Source organism: Pogoniulus pusillus, chromosome 11, assembly GCF_015220805.1.
Source record: "Pogoniulus pusillus isolate bPogPus1 chromosome 11, bPogPus1.pri, whole genome shotgun sequence".
In the NCBI taxonomy this organism is placed as follows: domain Eukaryota; kingdom Metazoa; phylum Chordata; class Aves; order Piciformes; family Lybiidae; genus Pogoniulus; species Pogoniulus pusillus.
Genome location: NC_087274.1, coordinates 10,082,473 through 10,101,420, shown reverse-complemented (window position 1 = coordinate 10,101,420; position 18,948 = coordinate 10,082,473). Strand labels below are relative to the sequence as shown.

Sequence of the window (18,948 nt, the reverse complement as noted above, 5' to 3'; positions counted from 1 at the left end):
CTTGTTTAAGCCTCTGATCCTGAAAGCTTCCCTGAGCCCTCTGCAAAACAAATGGAGAGAGCATGGTCTGCTCCTCAAGGGCAAGGACTCCACCTCAAAGCAAGGAGGCTGCCAACACCAGAGCTCTCCAGAGCAGGTGCAGACAGCCACAGCCATGCACAAGCCTGCACCGTGTGGCTGCCAGAGGTGGGAGGCAGGCAGCCTGCTAACCCCCCAGCTTCCTCTCCTTCAAGCTGCTCAGCTCCTGCTTTTTGCCTCCGGGGATGATGAAAGGCAAAGGAAAAGGCTGGGCCCTCCTGTTCGTTCCCTGCTGAGCAAAATTGCTCTCCTGCTCCCCATTTCTCCTATTGCTGCTGTTTGCTATTTGACCTGAGCAGCCCAGAGGAATTTTAGTCACGGTGCATTCCTAGCACAGCAGCAGTTTTCTGGAGCAAAACGGGAACAGCTGCCAAGAAACAAATCTTCCCCCGATGCCTGGCACTTCTCATGGGTGGAACGAAACTTCTTGAAGCCCCAGGGGGAAAACCACCAGAGCTCAGCTGCAGCAAACCCCATCCTGCTCCAGCCCATCCCTCCAGGGAGTTTTGCAGCATGAGAGGGCTCAGACAGAGAGACTAATGAACATCACGATAGCATCCATATGGTAAAAGCTTGGAGTGAAAGAGGAGCTGAAGGAGATCTCTTGGGCTGAAAGCAGAGAGCTGTGGAGTGCACTCTGGCTGAACCCCCCAGCATCCAAGCCCAACTGTGCCCAGTGCCCTTCTACCTGCCCAGTGCAGGACAGAGGCAGGTAGATGGTGTTGAGTTCACACATGGGTTGCTGTGAAAGAGCTTTTGAGACTTGTTACGACTAAGTGAGGTTGGTCCCCAGAGCTGTGAGAGAGCCTGGGTCTATCATAGCCAGGCAAAGGAGGAGGGATGCACACAGGGGCTACATGGACTGGTCTGGCTCTTGGATTTCAGGTGGAGATGTCTGTGGGGCTGCTGGGTGCTCAGATAGCAGAGCTGACAATGTACACAGTTCCTTTCCCCACGGAGGCTAATACCTCCTCAGCTAGTAACCATATGGGACAGAGCCTGTCCATCAGTTCCTGATGATCAGGTTGCTGTGGCTCAGTAGGGTTTTCAAGGGAGGCTGAAGACTGATGTAAAAGAGTCTCTGGTTACTGGGAGGATTGAGCAGCAGAGCAGCTCAGGTAGCTGATGCAGTCAGGCAGAGCTCCAGCAGTGTTTCAGGAGGTGCAGCATCACTTGGGAACAGAGAGATGGCCAGAAGGGAACCGAGGAAAGGCTTTCTGGAGGCCTGAGATAAGCTGAGACAGAGAAGCAGCATCAGAACAGATGGGTTCTTGGCCCTTTCAGCTGAGGGAGCAGCACTTGCTCTGTGTGTGTGCTCACATATTGAGTGTGATAGACAGAATAAGGTCAGGAATATTGGTAACCCAATTTCTTGGAGGGCTTATACCAGCTGACACCTGGCTTGTGCTGGTAACCAAGTTCCACCTTCAGCCACGATGCAGAAGGCAGCCTTCAGACAACGTCAAGGCAATGTGCCTTTTCTTGTTCAACCTGATTGAGACTGAAGCTTGTCTTGGGAGCACACACTGCAGTTAGCACTCATCAGTCTCAGCCTGAGAGCAAATGGCCTGATTTATATTCAGCTTCATCTTCTCAGTGACCATTTTAGCAGGAGCTGCTGCTGGAACAGGCTCAGTCAGCAGCAGTGCCAGCCAATACCTCACCTCATCTGGGTGGCTCACGCTGGTTAGGGCACTGTTTCACCAGCCATGAGGCAGGAAGCACACGGAGTTCACAGCTAGGACAGGCGTAGCACTGATCTGCTAACGCCTAAGGCAGTGGCACCAGGTTAACCCCAGCTAGGATGCATCTAGGTTTGCAGTGGAGGTAAGACCAAGTTCACATTGCAGCATGCATCACATCCTCGGTCAGAGAGTCCCGGGAGACTGCGGCAGATGCTGCAGGCAAGGCATGGCAGCCCTTCAGCTTCTGCACTGGGGATGGCAGAAAAGGCTGGTCCTTGAAAATGCAGGAGTTTATCTGTGACCTGAGCTTTCAGGCCAGGTTTGCACAGCAAGCCAGTCTCAGCAAAGGTAGCCTGCAGCTCTCCCTCCCCTTCTTGGCTAGCCCATGCCGTTCTGTTAGAACAACACAAGCAAAGTCCACTGTCACAAACACCATCTGCTGAAGAGGAGGAAGGTTTCACACTGTGTCAGTCTCTTTTATCTCACTGTAGGTTCCACACAGGAGCTGGCTGAAGTTAGAAAAGCCAAGGAGACACCAGCAACAGCTTTTCCTGGCACTGTCTGTAGGCAGTTACTGGTTTGACTAGAACAGGGCTTCAGAGAGCAGGACAGCACAAAGCAGTCCTGCCTCCCATGTCACCCTGCAGGCTTTGGTTGAAGGTGGTATCAGGTTCTCCTCCCTTCACCAAACTTCATGAAACCCCAGGCTGCAAAAGCAGCCCTGCTCAAGAGTTAACCCAGTCCAGCTGAGCTCAGTCTTTCTCCTTTGAATCAGGTCACACCAGCAACAGCCAGGCAGGCAGGCAGGCACTGGCTGTATGAGGAACCACTGCAGAAACCCTCCTCTAGTATCTGCACAGACACACAGCCATATGCAGGGTCAGCTTCTGAAGCCACCCAACAGGTATTTGAGCTTCTCTGAAAACAGCACCTTCAGATCACAGCTCAGTACCACTGTCAGACTGAACAGCTGAAGCAGAAACAAAATCCCAGAGCCCAGAGAGCAAACAGAGTGGATCAGAGCACATTTCTACAGTGCTGCAGGTTGCACACATGAGCCAAAGCATTCCACAGCACAAAGCAGCTCCAGCTATGGGTGCTGTGGTGACAGATGCCTCATAGCTCAGCATGGAGCTAAGAAGAATTAGGCCATAAAGAACCTGGGGTAAACACAATCATAGTCAGGAAAAGACCCTTCTCTGGCTGGGCAGGAGCAGAGCAGGTGGGATTGGGCAGACAGTAGCCCTGGCTGGGGGCTGGTGACAGGCCGAGACCTTAAGCAGGTTGGTAGGGAGTGCAATCCTCCTCTGCTGCCCAGGAACCTCATTTTCCCAGCCTAAATTCCCCTCCATGATGGGAAAGATGTCCTCTTTCCCCTGAGATCCCACACAGGTGACAGTCCTGCTCCAAGGCAGATGCTCCAGGGCTTGGGACCTGGGACCCAGAGCACCAGATCCACATGGAAGCTGAAGAGTGGCCACCCATGTCTAGCAGCCTGCAGTACTCTGTGCTCCAGATCAAGTCCCTCTCAACCTCAAGCCAAACCAGAATACAGCTCCAGCTCTTCAGCAGCAAAAAGCTGAATTAGTTGTTGCCAGCTGCTTTTTGAAACAGAAATTGCACAGAGTTTCTGCTGTGCCGATGCACCAGGTGCTGGCAGTGCAACCCAGGCAAATAAGGAGAGGCAGTGCACTGGGAACTGGAAGCCCCCATCTGCTGGTGCTCAGGGGAAAGGTCTCAGAATTCCAGCCCTGGCCACATGCAGGCTCCCAGCAGCCAGCCAGCCTGCAGCACCTTGCTCAAGGGAGGTTATTCTTCCCTTGTACTCAGCACTGGTCAGGCCACATCTTGAGTACTATGTCCAGTTCTGGGCTCCTCAATTCAAGAGAGATGTTGAGGTGCTGGAATGTGTCCAGAGAAGGGCAACACAGCTGGTGAGGGGCCTGGAGCACAGCCCTGTGAGGAGATACTGAGGGAGCTGGGAGTGTGCAGCCTGGAGAAGAGAAAGCTCAGGGCAGAGCTCATTGCTGTCTACAACTACCTGAAGGGAGGCTGTAGCCAGGTGGGGTTGGTCTCTTCTGCCAGGCAACCAGCAACAGAACAAGGGGACACAGTCTCAAGCTGTGCCAGGGGAGGTCTAGGCTGGATGTTAGGAGGAAGTTGTTGGCAGAGAGAGTGATTGGCATTGGAATGGGCTGCCCAGGGAGGTGGTGGAGTTGCCATCCCTGAAGGTGTTCAAGAAAAGACTACTTAGTGCCATGGTCTGGTTGATTGGTCAGGGCTGGGTGATAGGTTGGCCTGGATGACCTTGGAGGTCTCTTCTAACCAGGTTGATTCTATGACTCCTTTGAGCTCCCTGACTCCTGCGGAGCTTTGACCACTGTGAACCTTAGGTCTGGCAAAGAAAAACAACACTGGGAGCACTCACAGCCACTGACTCCTGGTATAGATGCCCCGGGCACAACTCTCGGGATCCTAGTGCAGAAGGTGCTGGCCAAAAGTACACATCAAAGGCGGTGCCCGTGCCAAACTGCAGCCTCTTGGAGGAGGATGTTAGGGAAGCAATTATGAATTTGGAGCCTCCCAGAGCCTGTTAGCAGCTGGATCCTCTGGATGAATAAAGCCCTGCCAAAAATTAAGATCTGTTTCTACAAAGCTGAAACAGCAAACTTGTTTGTCTTTCCTCCTTCCCCTCCCAACCAAGTTGCTTTAAACATTTACAGAAACCTTTATACTGTTTAAATAATGATTTGGGGTGGGGGGGCGGGGGGGTTTGTTGTTTTCTCTTTTTTGCCAGCTGCTCCAACTCAGCAGCACTTCACACAACTTCTGGTAGATCAGGTGCTGTGCTTTGAGCCAGTACCACCCACACAGTCCTGATTACCCCTGCCTCAGTTTGCCTGCCCCACGCCTGCTCTGCTGCTCAGATCGGTGAGCTGCTCCCTCTCCTCTGAGGGCTCTGCTGCATGGCAAGGTGGGAGGAATGCCGACAAGGGCAGCCTTTGGTTTGCTAGGTAAAGGGGTGCCTGTCTGTCTATCCCCTTTCTAGCCCCCTCAAGTCACACAACTCACACACCAGCGCATACAGACGTGCTGGGTAGCTGCGGGGCTTTTAGCCCGGTGTGGTGAGGAGAAAGAGAGGAGGAGGAGGATGTCACGGCAGCTGAGTTCTCCCATCTCTGAGCACAAGTGGCAGGCAGGATCAGCCATCTCCCGCTGTGCATGGCCTCCCCTCCCACCCCCTTCAGCAGCGAGGCTGCTCCAGATGACAGCTGAAAGGAGAAAAGCAGAGCATATGAAATGTGCAGAGGGAGAGATGGCCGAAGACAGGTCGACCTTTAAGCAGCAACAGAAGCATTAGCATCATAAAAACATCGAATTGTTTCGGTTGGAGAAGACCTTTAAGATCATCAAGCCCAACCACAGGTCAACAGTGAAGTAAGCAGGGCATGTGCTGGTAGTTAGAAAGAAAGAAAGGTAGGTGCCCTCACGGGCGGCTCTCCAAGAACGTTGGGGCTTTGTTGGGCTGATGGAGTTTTATTTGCAACCTGGCAGAGGCTGGGGAGGGAGGGGGGAAGGGGAGAGAGGAAAGCTGTCAAGGAGAGCTGGAGGTTTTTTTGCAGGATGTTTGGACTGAGGGAAAGGACAGAGAAGTGAGTAGGAGACATGCTGTGGAAGCAGGATGTGGGATAGAAAAAATGTTTATCCAGTCAGCTGTGGGCTAATCCATGGGAGGCTTTAGAGACCACAAAAGCCATCTGCAAGTGGATAGATCTCATTGTGTAGGAAAACAGTGGTTTGAAACAATGCTACCCTCACTCTTTGATCTATTCTGAAGAGATGAGACATGGGAGCCTGAAGAGAAGAGGAAGGATGAGTAGATCCTTAAGTTCTGCTTGCACAGGCAGTTGGGTAAGAAGAACCATTCGTTGTCTCTTCCTGTACAAGAATTTGGGGGCATCAGAATTAACAGGAGCCAGACATGGAAGAAATAAAAGGAAGCTGGTTCCTCTTGCAGTACAGCCTCAGGAGGGAATGGCTGTGACAGGTTCACAAAGGGACTGGCTAAGTTCACCAGAAAGGAAGTTTCTGGACTATCCATTCCAGAGAATATCCATTAATGGAATCACTGAATTGACACATTGCTCTGTAAGTTCACACTGCTCAAGTGGCTGGGAAGTTAATGGATGATGTACCATATGTAATCACCCTGCTCTTGCACTTCCCTAGCCACCCACTCTGGACATCTCTTGGAAAATGACATGGATGGCCCTTGGGCTGGTGCCCTTGGCCTCATGCTCTGCAGCAGGGCTCTTTCAAGCAGTCATCCTGAGGCTGCCCTCAAAAGATCTTCTTGGATACAGTGAGAGCAATAACTGCAGGCCTCCAACCAACTGCCTTCTGTAATCTCATGAGGCCTCAAATCACCACTCTGGGCTTGGTCAAATGTGCCCTGCATATAGGCAAGGAGAATGACCTCACAGGTACTGAACTAATGTGACCTTCCATCACCCAAACAAGCTCTTTCCCAGTAAGCAATGAAAGCAGCAGAGATGCTGTTCTCAGAACCAGTGAATCTCAAACCAATGATGCTGCCCTCAGAACCAATGAACCTCAAACCAGTGATCTCCTTCCTCTGGTACGAATGATGAGAAAGAAAGAGGTGAGCTGGAGGATATGGCATTGGCAATTCTCCCTTTTCAGACTGCAAGAGGAAGAAAAGTTGTCAGTTTGCACAGTGCTTTGACACAACTGCTTGACCTCAGTGCAGCTTATACTAATTACTTGCAAAAATATGCTTGTTTGCTCCCAGCATACTTCTCATATCTGAGCTTGAAGGCTGAAATAGTGCTGCTGTGACAGTGCAGGCTGGAGTGGCTGAATCAACGGCTGCTTGGGCAAAGTAATCCAAGCAAACAGAAACACTGCTTGGGATAAAGAGGACCTGAGAAGCTCCTCATTAATAGAGATATTTTTATACCAGCTCATTCCCTTTCTGGTCACCATGTCTTTAATCTCTCAGGCTGACATGAAAAATAGGCAGCATCCATCTCTCTGCCCCAGAGTAAGATCAGTTCTCCATTCTTGGTAACTGCTTGTGTGGCTTGGCCAGAAAGGCCTTCCAAGATGGAAACCTCATTCCTGGTTTCATTAGTGTGAAGTTTTTCCTGCTATCTCCAATTGCATTGCTCCAGCTGCACACATCTTCCACTGACCTAGCGGAGGGTGTCCCTGCCCATGGCAAGGGAGGTTGGAACTAGATGATCCTTGAGGTCCCTTCCAAACCTGGCAATTCTGTGATCTTCCATCTCTGGGCATGCTCTGAGGATATGTATTTTAATTAAACATATTCATCCATGAAGAAGCTGGATTCCTACTGCTATTGTTCAACAAGTGCATATGTCTGGCCCCAGCCTTTATCTATGGGAGCGCTGCCATCAGAACAATTTGTTGTGTGCTCTCTGTTCTCATCAGCTTCTGCAAGGAACGAAGCTGTGAGCACAATCTGGCTGGCTCTGACAAGATGGTCACTTTGCCTAGCTGGGACATCAGACCTGAAGCCATCAAGTCAGTCAATCAGTTTCCCTCTGCTCCCCGATATGATTTTCTCAAGCTTCATTCACTGTTGCACTGGAAGACAGCACCTTAAGGCTGGGTTTGTGGCACTCTGCCCAAAACTCAGTTGATGTAGAGGGGAGAGAAGTGGAACAGCTGAGTGCATGAAGTTGCCACTCCTGCTGCTGTTCAGCACCACAAGGAGGAGAGATGGAGACCTTTTCTGCTCTCTACCTGCGGGAATCCAGATCGCAGCCCTGCCTTGCAGATACCACAATGCTCCCAGGAAAGCCACCCCTCCGTTGCACAGATACTCTGTAAAGATACAGCTTTTGTCACCCGGTGTGCAAGGGGCAGCCTTTAGACAGGCCCCGGTGACAGCAGAGGGCTTCTCAGCCTGCTACAATTCTACCTAAGCACCCAGGACATACTGAGGGGGGAGGCATTTAAGCCTGTCTTTAATGTTAAAGGGAGGCTTAAGAGCTTTGCTGCTAGGAGAAAGGAAGGACGTTTTGTTTGCTGTGTGCCTTGTCCTGTGTGGGAAGATTTTGCCTGCCTGCTGTTGAGCTTCAAAGAGCCTTTCTGGTAATTCCTGGGACTGATTTGAAGCAGCAGACATCATCATCTGGAACCTCATGGCAGGCTTTTGTTTTTTAAACACTGCAGATCTTTCTCTCAGAAGCCTGGCACCTGAAATCCCAGCAACAACCTCCAGCTGTACCCCAAGGGACTGCTCTTTGTGCACTGCTGTGCAAACAGCACATGTGACAGTGACAAACATCCATTTACCCCTTGCACCTCAGCATCCCCTCCTGCTTCTTATGCTCAAGCCCTGGTGCCCTCCAGACTGTTAGCAATGAGGGACTGGCTTCCCCCAGATCTGTATTAGAGATGATAACCCCAGTGGGGCATCTCTGAATGAATGGCTGCTCTGTTTCTCCAGGCTTTGTGTTCCACAACAGGCAGAGAGGGAAAGTAAGAGGAAATCAAATCACTGTTAGTGAGTGTGGAGAGTCCCTGGGGAGACTTACAGGCATCCAAGAGGGGAAGTGGGTGGGAGACTGGGAGGAGACCTTGAGATCAAAGCCCGGCTGAAGTTGGAGTGGTTCTGTCACTGATTTCCGTTTGCCTTTCTGTTCTCTATCACATATTCCATCCATTCCCCTGTTATCTGCTCCAGAGATAACCAAATGCCCTACAGCAGAGCTCAGGCTGCCTTGTAGAGGCTAATGCTGTGGCTTTGCAGGGCAGATACCAAAGTGCCTTAAGAAAATAGAGAGATGGGGCTCAAGGTAGCAGACTATTTGCTGGAGGGAGCAATCCCCTCCAGATCCTCTGCTGGGAAGTTGAGAGCAGTCCCAAGACGTTCACATGTAGAAAGTCTCCATGCCCTTCTAAAAGCATTCCTTTACTGATCAGCCTTTCAATGACTGGAGCAAGAAAATACCATAACTGATGGGAGCCTGGCCACGGGAAGCCTACCAACGTCGTGTGCAGACTGCCTTTGGGAACAGCACTGCAGCTGCCTGAGGAAGGAGAATATGTTCATCCAGAGCTGTTCAGACCAGACCGCGAATTCCTTCGCATCCCCAGGAAGGTTCACAGATTGCTCGGCAGAGCCACCATGTTCTGCTGACCTCTGGGAGGCTTCGCCTTGTACTGCAGCTCCTCGGTGAAGCAAGCTCGCTGAAGATGTGTGGGACATGGATGCCCTCTAAAGGGAAGAGCTGAGAAAACTCCAGTAAAGTCCCTCACAGGGGAAGCTGCAGAGACATAGAAGAGCATGGGCATGGACAAGGTGATGCCCATCTCTCTTCACCCAGAATCTTTGTTCTGCCTCTAAACTATGCCTGGAACCCATGAATGATTACAGCCAGCCCAATGCACTCTTGGCTCATGCCATTCTCCTCAGCTTTTAATTCTTGAGTCAGTTGAGAAGCTCAATATGTGCTCCTGCAGCCCAGAGAGCCAACCAGAGCCTGGGCTGCATCAGGAGAAGTGTGGGCAGCAGGGCAAGGGAAGTGATCCTCCCCCTGTACTCCACACTGGTGAGACCCCACATAGAGTACTGTGTCCAGTTCTGGAGCCACTGTTACAAGAGGGACATGGATGTGCTGGAAGGTGTCCAGAGAAGGGCCACGAGGATGATCAGAGGGCTGGAGCTGCTCTGCAATAAGGAGAGCCTGAGGGAGTTGGGGCTGTTCAGTCTGGAGAGGAGAATGCTTCGAGGTGACCTTTCAGTATCTGAAGGGGGCTACAAGAAAGCTGGGGAGGGACTTCTTAGGCTGTCAGGCAGCGATAGGACTGGGGCAACGGAGCAAAGCTAGAAATGAGTAGATTCAGACTGTACGTTAGGAAGAAGTTCTTCACCATGAAGGTGGTAAGAACCTGCAATGTGTTGCCCAGGGAGGTGCTGGAAGCCTCATCCCTGGAGGTGTTTAAAGCCAGGCTGGATGAGGCTCTGGCCAGCTTGATCTAGTGTGAGGTGTCCCTGACCATGGCAGGGGTGTTGGAACTAGGTGATTCTTGTGGTTCTTTCCAACCCTGACTGATTCTATGGTCAGAATCACAGAACACCTCCAGTTGGAAGAGACCTCAAAGATCAATCAGTCCAACCTTTGACCCAGCACTGAAGGGTCAACACTAAGCCATGTCACTAAATGCCAGGTCTACACACTGGTTAAACACCTCTAGGGACGGTGACTCCAGCACTGCCTTGGGCAGACCATTCCAAAGTTTGAAAACCCTCTGAGTAGTATCTCCTATCATGCAGCCTGAACCTCCCCTGGCACAAGTGGAAACCATTTCCTCACTTGGTACCTCGCAAAGCTTACCCATTTCTAGGCACAAGCAGACAGTTCCTTCATCATCTGAGCAGCCTCCACCCAAAATTCAAGACACTGCTGAATCTCTCAGCATATCCTAGTCTATGTCTTGTCTCCTACCAGGATGTGAGCTCTGCACAAGGAGGGATTTGAGTTGGTTTGGTTTATTTTAATAAACTATCTCCCATGGGGACTCGAAGGGCTAATTCTAGTTGTGTGCTTGCTCCTCTGGGAAGCTAAAAGCAGCCAGGCAGATGTCCAGCCACATCTCCAGAGAGCAAAGGCCACAGCAGTGGAGGCTGTGTTAATCACTGCTTTTCTGTCTCATCGTCTGCCTTCCCACCAGGGCAAGACATGTGACAGGCTCCAGCCTGGCAAGAAGGTGCTGAAGCTCTCTCATAGAGACTTAGAATTGTTCCAGTTGGAAAGGACCTCTAAGATCAAGTCAAGCTATCAACCCAAGACCACCACAGCCATTAAACCATGTCTCCAAGTGCCATGTCCACAGGTTTCTTGAACACCTCCAGTGATGGCGACTCCAGCACCTCCCCAGGCAGCCTGTTCCAACCCCTGACCACTCTTGCAGCAAAGCAATTTTCCCTAACCTCCAACTTAAACCTCCCCAGCACAATTTCAGCCCATTTGCTCTTGTACTATGACCTGATCCTAAGAAGACCAACCCCTACCTCACTTGAGCTTCCTTTCAGGGAGTTGTAAAGAGCAGCGAGGTCTCCTCTCAGCCTCCTCTTCTCCAGACTACAAAATTCCAGTTCCCTCAGCTGCTCCTCATAAGAAATGTTCTCTAAGCTTGTCACCAGCTTTGTTACCCTCCAAATCTTCATGCCAGAGCAGGGAACTCCCTGCAGGCTCCTGCCTAAGCTGCCAGGGCAGCCTGCTAGACTACTGTGGTGAGGGCACAGAGGGCTGCAAACACAGACTTTTAGCAGCACATTGCCAACTCTTTACAGCCTTCTTGCACCACAGTAATGAAAATGCCTCTTGCAGACTGCTGGCTCTTCAAGAGAGACTTTGAAGAACCAACATGGGCCTTTCTAGAGAGCAATGGGCTCACAAATCAGTGCTCAGGGGAAAAAAAGAGGGAGAGAAAATGAAATCAGGTTCTAAAACAGGAACAAGTCCAGGAGGATCCAGACACTAAAAATAAACGTGAAGTCACGCTGCCTTTCCCTGGGAACTCGACTGCCTTGCCTGCAGAGGGGCCTCCAGGGCTGGCTGGTGCAGGCAGCAGTGCAGAGCCACCCTGCAGTCGGAGAGCATCCAGGAGCAGAGATACACTGAGCTCCTTGGCAGTGCCTCCCTCCAGCTCCCAGCACTCTGCTCCCCGGGACAACACAAGGCGTTGCTTGCACACACCTGGCAGTCCAGGTAGCCAGGGGTTAGCTATGCTGTGCTTCCAACAAAGGAACTCGCTCTTGCTGCCACCACAGGGAACCAGGAAACCTCCATGAGCGCCGCAAGGCACCGAGAATCCTCCACCTCCCCTCAGCCGTCTCAGGCGGGACACCCCAGCTCTCGCCTCCCCTCGGCCGCCTCAGGCGGGACGCCCCAGCTCTCGCCTCCCCTCGGCCGCCTCAGGCGGGACGCCCCAGCTCTCGCCTCCCCTCGGCCGCCTCAGGCGGGACACCCCAGCTCTCGCCTCCCCTCGGCCGCCTCAGGCGGGACGCCCCAGCTCTCGCCTCCCCTCGGCCGCCTCAGGCGGGACGCCCCAGCTCTCGCCTGTACTCAGCCGCCTCAGGCGGGACACCCCAGCTCTCGCCTGTACTCAGCCGCCTCAGGCGGGACGCCCCAGCTCTCGCCTGTACTCAGCCGCCTCAGGCGGGACGCCCCAGCTCTCGCCTGTACTCAGCCGCCTCAGGCGGGACGCCCCAGCTCTCGCCTGTACTCAGCCGCCTCAGGCGGGACGCCCCAGCTCTCGCCTGTACTCAGCCGCCTCAGGCGGGACGCCCCAGCTCTCGCCTGTACTCAGCCGCCTCAGGTGGGACGCCCCAGCTCTCGCCTGTACTCAGCCATCTCAGGCGGGACACCCCAGCTCTCGCCTGTACTCAGCCATCTCAGGCGGGACACCCCAGCTCTCGCCTCCCCTCAGCCATCTCAGGCGGGACACCCCAGCTCTCGCCTCCCCTCAGCCATCTCAGGCGGGACACCCCAGCTCTCGCCTCCCCTCAGCCATCTCAGGCGGGACACCCCAGCTCTCGCCTCCCCTCAGCCGTCTCAGGCGGGACACCCCAGCTCTCGCCTCTCCTCAGCCGTCTCAGGCTGGACACCCCAGCTCTCGCCTCCCCTCAGCCGTCTCAGGCAGGACACCCCAGCTCTCGCCTCTCCTCAGCCGTCTCAGGCAGGACACCCCAGCTCTCGCCTCCCCTCAGCCATCTCAGGCAGGACACCCCAGCTCTCGCCTCCCCTCAGCCGTCTCAGGCAGGACACCCCAGCTCTCGCCTCCCCTCAGCCGTCTCAGGCAGGACACCCCAGCTCTCGCCTCCCCTCGGCCGCCTCAGGCGGGACGCCCCAGCTCTCGCCTCCCCTCGGCCGCCTCAGGCGGGACGCCCCAGCTCTCGCCTCCCCTCGGCCGCCTCAGGCGGGATGCCCCAGCTCTCGCCTGTGTTCAGACTACTCTTTCAGATTCAGGTTTGTTCCTTTCACTTCCAGACACTGGAGCTTTCCGTCACCAGAGTGGATAAGGCTTTGGGGCAAGACAGTGGATGTTGGATGGCAGCTATTGTTATCTTCCCTCTCCTCGGTGGCTCTGTTTGCTTTGATATTGTTCACAAGCTAAACAGGACCCTGCAGATTCCACAGCAGTTTTGAACAGTGAAGGCACACACTGGAAGCACCACATATGCAAAGCACAGCGCATACATTTACTAACTAATCTCTGACTAATCCCCAGTCTCCAGCTAATTAGTCTTTTTGTGGGGTGCCCCTTCCTACACGAGTTAATGCTTGTTCAGCCCTGTGAAGCAGTTACCACACTGAGCACAATCATGAGTGCCTCCCTAGCCAAACTAGGCACACGAAGAATGCATAAACGCAACTCATGAGCAGCATGATGGTGAGAATCACAGAATGTCAGGGGTTGGAAGGGACCTTGAAAGCTCATCCAGTCCAACCTCCCTGCAGAGCAGGATTACCTGTACCAGATAACACAGAAACACATCCAGGAGGGTTTTGGTATCTCGAGAGGGAGACTCCACAGCCACTCTGGGCAGCCTGTTCCAATATTCCGTCACCCTCACAGGGAAAAATTTCCTGCTCATGTTTAAATGAAACTTCCTATGCCTCAGCTTGCACCCATTGCCCCATGTCCTGTCATCAGGCATCACCCAGCAGAGCCTGGCTCCAGCCTCCTGGCACTCACCTTTACATAGTTATAGACATTACTGAAGTCACTTCTCAGTCTCCTCTTCTCCAAACAGCGCAGCCCCAGCTCCCTCAGGCTCTCCTCATAAGAGATGTTCCATTCCCTTCAGCATCTTTGTGGCTCTGGGATGGACTCTCTCAAGCGGTTCTATGTCCCTCTGGAACTGGGGGACCCAGAACGGGACACAGTACTCCAAGTGCAGCCTCATCAGGGCAGAGTAGAGGTGCAGGAGAACCTCTCTTGACCTACTAACCACAGCTCTTCTAATACATCCCAGAATGGCATTGCCCCTATGCCATCATGCAGAGACCCTCTCACTCTCTACAACTACCTGAAAAGTTGGAGCTAAGCAGGGTTTGGTGTCTCCTCCCAAGGAACTGGGCAAGAGGAAATGGCCTCAAGTTGCATCAGGGGAAGCGTAAGTTGGACATTAGGGGGAAAAGAAAAAGGTCTTCCCTGAAAGGGTTGTGAAGCCCTGGAAAAGGCTGCCCAGGGCAGTGGTGGAGCCTCCGTGCTTGGATGGATTGCAAAGCTCAGAGGTGGTGCTGAGGAATCCGGTTCGGTGGTGGCCTTGGCAGTGCTGGGTTAACAGATTTTAGCTTAGAACCCTTTCAGTTGGAAAAGACCTTTGAGACCGTCAAGTCCAGCCATTATCAAACCATGAAGCTTAGTGCTAAGCTATGTCCCCCAGCACCACACCTCTGCGCCTTTTAAACACCCCCAGGCATGGCGATCCAACACCCTCCCCCCACCCCCGGCAGCCTATTCCAATCTGAACCTCCCCTGGTGCAACTCGAGGCCATTTCTTCGAGTACCACCCTCGCCCCGGTGCTACGTTACACCCCCAACACACACACATCTTTCGCTGCCTCGTATTTCCCCACCCAGCAGCCAGAGCCGGCGCCGGGACCGCGACCCCCACAGCACAACCGCTCCTGAGCCGCGACTCCGCCTGCCCGGGGCTGGCTCCTCCAGCGGCTGCAGGCGGCACTGCGCCTCCCACAGCAGAGCCACTCCTGAGCTGCGACTCCGCCTGCCCGGGGCTGGCGCCTCCAGCGGCTGCAGGCGGCACTGCGCCTCCCACAGCAGAGCCACTCCTGAGCCGCGACTCCGCCTGCCCGGGGCTGGCGCCTCCAGCGGCTGCAGCCGGGACTGCGCCTCCCACCAGCCCCCGCGCCGCCGCGGCGCTTGCCGGGAGCCGCGCGCCCCTCCCCCTCCCGCAGCGCGGCGGGCGGCATGGCGGCTGCGGTCCTGGCGGTGAGTGCGGCGGGTCACCATCGCTCGCCATCCGCCGGCACGGCGGCCTCGCGGGGCCTAAGGGGAGCCGGAAGAGGAGCGGGACACCCTTGCGCGCTGCCGCGGCTGTCTGTAAGGCTGCGGCGATGCCTTGATGGCTCGTATATCGGGATGTGGCCGTGCCCCCCGCCGCGGTGGACGGGCGCATGGCCGGGGCCGCTCCGGCCCTCTCGGTGCGGGGCATGCGCCTGGCACCATGGCCTGGCCGCAGTTTTCGGCTGCGCTGGTGCGAATTGTTCCCGCAGCAGCTGGCTGAGCTGAGCCCCGAGCGAGGTTCCGCGGGCCGAGCCCACGCTGCCCAGCGCACGTACCCACGCAGGGGGGTGGCACCCCCGCCCCGGGTGAGGGTCCCACGCTAGCCACGGAGTCGTGCACAGGCTGGAGGTTATAGGGCGGCTCTTTGCGGTTCAGGTTTGGCTGCCCCGGAGGCTGAGCTAGTGATGATACAGAGTTATCCCTGTCTGAAATGGATCTCTTCGCTGTGGAAGCACAACTCTGAGGCTCAGCACTAAACCCACACAGGCTCAGGAATGGTCTGCTCCATGAACCAACTCTGGCCTCTCTCTCCATTTCAGAGCATGGCACAGTACCGCGCAAGGGCAGGACACTCACCTGAAAGAAGATTCCTCTGCTGGACCTGTGGCACAGCTGCACAACGGTGAGAAACATCAGCGTCCCCCCGGCACCGTCTGTCTGTCTTCTCTTGCCGAGCTCATTCTGCTCTGTCAGATGATAGCCCTCTGAGCCCCTAGGGCTGCTGAGAGGAGCTATAAAAGCCCAAGGGCTTGATTAATGTAATTAAGGTAATCAAGGCTGCAGCTTTGTTGCAGCTGCCACCTGAGTGTGCAGCCCTTTGCTGACGTGGAGCAGAGGTTGAAAGGCAGCACAGATGAATGGGGCTTTGACTGGTGCTGCTGCCCAGCAGAGCACCTGTTTGTCAGCCTGGGCAAAGGTGAGCAAGAGTAGAAGGGATTAGAAGTAGGAGGGATTGAATGACAATCCATTATGGAGACACTTGACACAGCTCATCTCATAACTGTTATTTGTCACAGAAATAGGCCTAGTGAAAGAATAATTGTTCTGTTGCCCTACCTGGAGGTGCACTGGGACAGTTTCAAACTTGCATCAGGTTGCTGGGAGTGGGGAGGTGCAGTTCCTGTGCACCACAAGGTCACCTTAGAAAGGACAGACCTTACAGAATCCTTCCCCAGGAGGGATGTGCCTGTCTTGGGTCTCCTTGAATGCATTTCAGAGTGTTTCTGAATGATGATGAGGGGAATATCTGTCGGAAGCAGACAAAAACGGTCTAAACCCAGCAACATTTCAGAGCCTGGGATGAGGGGCATGTTCTAAGCAAGGATTTAGATAGGGTCCACCTCCCAGAATTTCTTGTCTCTGAGACCACTCACAGGCAGATGTGTTCCTTTGTCTCCAAGGGGCAGGTCTCTGCTGTGCACAGCATGAGACAAAAATAATAGCCCCTGAACGAAAAACTTGTGTCTTTAATTCTTCTTGTGTGTTCTTTTTTCAGGAGTGGAGGAGAAACTTTATTGGAAGTGCTGTTGCTAACTGCTCGATGTAACTTGTATCCAGGAGGAAATGGTCTTGCAGAATCCTGGGCAGCTCAAAGACAGCTTTGGCCAGGGCCCAGCTGCTGAGATGGGCTTCAAGCTGGTAAGGGAATGCCTCAGCACTGCTTGCTGCTTGCTGTTAACATACTCGTTTTGTGTCAGCTCTGTAGGCAGCAGTACCCCTCTGCTAAGCAGGGTACCTGGTCTGGGAATGCCCACCAGGAAAAATGCAACTGAAAGGAGGGATGTGGGCATCGAGGTGTCTGCTGCGTGTCAGTTTGTAGAACCTGGGGACTTACGTAGCCTAGGGCAGGACTGAAGCTGAGCCTGTGATGTGCTGTTATCCCTGTCTGACATCTCTCTTGTGAGGGAGAAACAATGTCCACTGAGGCTCTTCCCTGTCTCCTACCCTCAGAGTGATAGGCATTGGAATGGGCTGCCCAGGGAGGTGGTGGAGTCGCCGTCCCTGGAGGTGTTGAAGAAAAGCCTGGATGAGGCACTTAGTGCCATGATCTGGTTGATTGGACAGGGCTGGGTGCTAGGTTGGCCTGGATGATCTTGGAGGTCTCTTCCAACCTGCGTGATGACAAAAGCCTCCATGTGTCTGCCCTGTCTTCCTGCCCTCATGACCTGTGACTTCAGCACAGGCACTGTGCTGGCTCTGGCCAGCCTCAGTGCCGGGACTGTAACCTTGCTTGCTGTTGTCATAGCAGAGTTTAGATCTTGAAGAGCCTTGAAGTCTCTTATCCAAACAGTGAAGGGCAGTTCAGAAATGCAGCTTTATCTGGCTGGCTGTACAGTCACTGAGCACACAGACTGTAAAGCACTTTGTCTGGAGGGAGCTGACAGCTGCACTCTGCTAAATGATTTCATGCTTTATTTAACAGAATTTCTGTTTGTTTGCAGAAGATCAATAATGTTCACTGACAGGCTGACCTGGCAGGCTTGACGACTGGACTTCAGAAGTCAAGGTTAGTGTGTGAAAGGAGAAGGAATGGTACTGAGGGGACTGGGGCTCTGTCAATACAGCTGTGTTCAAGTGGGACCAGTCGCTGGGAAGAGCACCTGGGGCTTTTGGCTTCCAAGGAGTAAAAAGGTGTGTGTGGGGGAGTTGAAGAGGCAGCTTGACAAAAGGAAAAGTAAAGCCACTAAGTGCTTTGAAAATAGAGGGAGGCAGGAATGGTTCCAGAACAAACGATTCTAGGATTACAGCAATGCTTTGTGATGTCTCCCAACTTTAGATGCAGCAGAAGAAAGACTCTTCTGGAATGGGCAATGCCAGCGATGTGATGGCCACCTGCACGGAACTGCTGGCTCCACAGTGCTCAGGGCCCCCTGCAACCACGTCATGGCTGAGTTCCCAGTGAAGCCAAGGAGAATTTGGGTGCTAAGGGCAAGTTTTTGTCCCCTGAGACCTGTATACTCAGTGCTGATCAGAAGCATTTCAGCTGGCAGCTGATTTGCTCTGACACTGCCCTTCTTCCACTAAGAGCTGCTCCACAGCTGGCTGGAGGAGGGAAGGGTTCCCTGCTGTCCTGTAACAGAATAAAAGTCAGATCTGGAAAGTCTTGAGAGTTGTTTTTGGGGTAGTTTGTTTTTTTTTTTAAAGGTGATACACTTGAACATAAACGGTTTGGATCAGCAGAAAGAGTTCTGCTCCTTCTGAAATGGAGGATGTGAGTTTACCCTGCACAGCAAAATCTGCTCCTTCCTGATACCAAATGACTCCAGTGCCTGCAGGTGCTGAAAGGTGAGGAAAAGCAATTCCTGGTAGCTGACGAAGCTGCTTATGGCTAAGCTCTGGCTGGAGCCAGAAATTGTTCTTGTAGTCCACTTGAAAGCTCAAAAGATAAGGAGAAGAAGGGAGAGGCAGCAGCCATCGTGTTCCTTGTCTGGTAAGCCTTTGAAGTACTGTGTGATGAATTCCAGAGCCAGGCTACACCCTTCACTAGAAAACTTCCCTTTTGAGATGGGAAAGGAAGGTGAGTGAGTGGCTCCTGGTGTGCTCAAACAGCTCTGCCCCTGGGCTGGGTGGGATTCCTGGCAGGAGGTGGCACTGAAACCTCTGCTACCCTGATTGATTGTCAAGGTCACCTGCACAAGCTGTGCTAAGGCTTAGCCAGAGCTGGTTTGAGGAGGTTTGGGTGCCCTGGATCAGGTGATACGAGGATCAAGCTCCTTGTGAAGGAGGTTTTTGCTGAATGCTTGTGAATGAAAAACAGGCCTGACAGGCTGCCTTGGTGCTATTGTGAGGTGGCTCTGATGTGAACAAAAGTTAACTTGAGACCTGGGAACACAAGATGGGCTTCAAGCTAGAGATTGCATCTGAACAGGTTTACAGCCTAACCTGGAGTGCTCCTGTGAACTGGCTGTAAGCAGCCTGGTGGGAGCTGGAGGGGGTTTGGAGGCTGCCTGGTTCCTGGCCAGGATCTCTCTTGTGATCTCTACTGTAAATTGTTCCTCCCCAGCTGGCATCCCAAGTGGGAAAAGGCTGTGCTTGAGCTGCTTCCAGAGATCTAGCATGATCTGCATGGTTCCACCCCACTCCCATCCTGGCC

The 18,948-nt window shown here is 53.5% G+C and overlaps 2 long non-coding RNA genes and 1 other non-coding gene across 4 annotated transcripts; 2 read left to right on the top strand and 1 right to left on the bottom strand.

The window, feature by feature from the left end:
- Positions 1-702: 702 nt before the first annotated feature.
- LOC135179304 (uncharacterized) lies at positions 703-15,658 on the bottom strand. Its single transcript, XR_010303976.1, has 2 exons — positions 15,432-15,658; positions 703-1,313 (listed from the first exon to the last, which is right to left on the bottom strand). It is a non-coding gene; the product is annotated as an uncharacterized LOC135179304 (long non-coding RNA).
- LOC135179303 (uncharacterized) lies at positions 14,722-17,955 on the top strand. 2 transcript variants are annotated; one of them, XR_010303975.1, is made up of 5 exons: positions 14,722-14,780; positions 15,395-15,477; positions 16,351-16,493; positions 17,297-17,361; positions 17,632-17,955. It is a non-coding gene; the product is annotated as an uncharacterized LOC135179303 (long non-coding RNA). The 2 variants fall into 2 exon arrangements; XR_010303974.1 differs by having other exon boundaries at positions 14,724-14,891.
- Positions 15,249-15,325, top strand: LOC135179823 (small nucleolar RNA R38). The gene has a single exon (XR_010304138.1). It is a non-coding gene; the product is annotated as a small nucleolar RNA R38 (small nucleolar RNA).
- Positions 17,956-18,948: the final 993 nt, after the last annotated feature.